The sequence below is a fragment of the Cyanistes caeruleus genome, unplaced genomic scaffold (assembly GCF_971803275.1).
Source record: "Cyanistes caeruleus unplaced genomic scaffold, bCyaCae1.hap1.1 HAP1_SCAFFOLD_176, whole genome shotgun sequence".
In the NCBI taxonomy this organism is placed as follows: Eukaryota; Metazoa; Chordata; class Aves; order Passeriformes; family Paridae; genus Cyanistes; species Cyanistes caeruleus.
The window spans coordinates 92,501-95,000 of record NW_028255964.1 but is presented as its reverse complement, the minus strand read 5'-3'; the positions used below and the strand labels follow the sequence as shown (position 1 = coordinate 95,000).

General features: G+C 78.1%; 1 non-coding gene across 1 annotated transcript; it reads left to right on the top strand.

Annotated features, from left to right (window-relative positions):
• Positions 1 to 1,716: 1,716 nt before the first annotated feature.
• Positions 1,717 to 1,869, top strand: LOC147645752 (5.8S ribosomal RNA). The gene has a single exon (XR_015282196.1). It is a non-coding gene; the product is annotated as a 5.8S ribosomal RNA (ribosomal RNA).
• The last annotated feature ends 631 nt before the right edge of the window (positions 1,870 to 2,500 follow it).

Genomic DNA, 2,500 nt, shown 5'->3' with positions numbered 1-2,500 from the left:
CGGGGTTTGGGCTGGGACCCGAAAGGGCCGCCGAGGCCGGGCGGAGGTTTAAAGACTCGGGCGGCACGGCGCGCCCCGGCGGCGGCGGCGATGCCGGCGGCGGCGGCGGCGGCGGCGACGGGTACCCGGCCGGTGGCGGCGCGGCGTTCACTGAGGGGTGGGGAGCTACTCCCGCCGATCCCCTGCGGTGGCGTCCGTCGCGACCGGTCCCCCCCCGCTCGTCGTCGTCGTCGTCGTCGACTTCGTCGCGGCCGTCGTCGGCCGCGCCGTGCCGGGGAGGGGGCACCCAGCCCCCCTCCCCCCCCCTCTCCGCGGCCCGGTCTCGGCGGCGAGGCCGTGGCGCGCTGTCGGCCGCGGGGCCGATCCGGTCTCTTCGGAACGGGGCGGCGCCGGCGGAGAAGCGCCCCCGCGCGCTTCTCCGCCTTCTCTGCGCGACCTCGGGGTGGCGGCCCTCGGGCGCCCCCCGCGCTCCCTCGCCTCGGCCGCGCCGGCCGCGTCGGCGCGCATCTCCTCCTCCTCCTCGGGGCGTTCCTCGCCTTCCCCGGACGCGCGCGGCGGCGCCGTCCGCCGGCTCGTCCCCGGCCGGGACCGCGCGCCCCCCGCCCGGGCGAGCGCTCGTCGGTCGCCTCCGGCGGCCGGAGGTCCGGCGAGCGCGGGCGACCCCGTGCCGAGCGGCGGCGGCGCCGCTCGACGGGTGTCCCCCTGGTGGGACGGTCGGCCGGGAGGCCCCCGTCGTCGCCGGCGGCGGTCCCGGCCCGGGCCCCGCCCGTCGCTTCCCCGTCTCCCTTCCCGAAGGCCGCGTGTGGGCCGCAGGGAGAACCGCTCGAGGCCGTGCGGCGGGCGTCCGCCGCACGGCCCCCTCCCGCAGGGCGCGTGCCCGCGGAAGGGGCCCCGACGGTGCGAAGCGGCGGCGGCGGTCCCGGGAGTGCGGCCCCGGTGGCGGCGGGGCCTTTGCCTTCCGGCAGGCCTCGGGCGCTCGCGACGCCGGCTCGCGCCTCGGCGGCGCCCGCCTCCCGGCGCCGGCCGTCGGAGCGCGGCGGCGAGGCGCTCGCCTTCCGGCGGGGAGCGGTCCCCGGCCGGGGGCGGCGCCGGCGGTGCCGGCGGTCGTCGCGCGGCCGTCTCGGGCGCTGGCAAGGGGGCGGCCCGTCAGCGGGGAGGAGAAAGGCCGCGCCGCGCGCGGCGGGCGCGGTGGCGCTGCGCGGGGGGCCGATCCCCGCGCAGCGGTCGAGGTGGAGCCGAGCGCGCGGCGGGCGGCGGGCGGCCGCGGCCCCCCGGCCTCGTGCCCGCGTCGTCCCGTTCAGAGAGAAGAGGCCGGGCGCGGGCTACGGAGCCCCCCCGCGGTCCGGCGCGCGCCGCGCGGCTCTCCGCGCGGAGGCCGGGCCGAGCCCGGGCGCCTGGGCCGCCTCCGAAAGACGGCACGCGGGGCGGCGTCTCTCTTTTCCCCTCCCCTCGCCCGGGGGGAGGGGGGTGGTGGGGGAGAGGCGGTCGGGGGCGCGGGCCCCCCCGCCCTTTCTGGCCGGCCTTTTCGGAGCGTTCCGTGGGCGGCCTCGTGCCTTCCTTTTCTTTTTCCCCTCCGTTGGTCGTCTCGTTTGTGCTCGTACGGTCGGTCGCGAGGTCGCGCGCCCGCGCGTCCTCGCCGCAAAACCCGAGGGGGGCCGCTTCACGCGAGCGGTCCCGGCCCCTCCGCGCGTGCGGGGTCGGTGCCGAAAGCCAGACAACTCTTAGCGGTGGATCACTCGGCTCGTGCGTCGATGAAGAACGCAGCTAGCTGCGAGAATTAATGTGAATTGCAGGACACATTGATCATCGACACTTCGAACGCACTTGCGGCCCCGGGTTCCTCCCGGGGCTACGCCTGTCTGAGCGTCGCTTGACGATCAATCGCCGTCCCGGCGGGTGGGCCACCCGAGCCCTCCCCGGGCGGCGCGGCTGGGGTCGCCTCGCAGGCCCGTTCCCCTCCCCCGCGGTCCGCCGGCGGCGGCGGCCGCGGGAGGAGAAAAAGGGCCTTCGTCCCCCTAAATGCAGACTCGGGGAGCCGCTCCCGTAGCTCCCCGCTTCCCGGAGCGAGCCGCTGGGCCGGAGCTCGTCCTCGCGGGGGGGAAAAACCGGAAAGAAGGGCCGAGAGCGAAAGCGGCGGCGTCGCCAAACGCCGCCGCCGAGGGCCGAGAGAAAGAGGGCGAGAAGGGGAAGGCGAGGCGCGGGCCTCGCCCCCCGGGCTCACCTTTTCCCCGCGCGGGCGGCTGTCTGCGGGTGGGTACCGGCGCAGGTACCGTGCCGTGCTGCCGCGCGCGCGAGGTGTGGCGAGCGCCGGGGGACGGGGGACGGCCCCCTCCTCCTTTCTTCCGCCCCCCCCTCTCTCGTTCCGCGCTCGGCCCGACGGTTTTCCCCGCGGGGCCGTCTCTGCCGTGTGCGCGTGGTGTCGCGTGTGCTCCTTTTCGGTTCTCGTTTCCGGGATGGGGGTCTCCCTCCCCGTTGTTTCCGCGCCGCTCTGGGCTCTCTC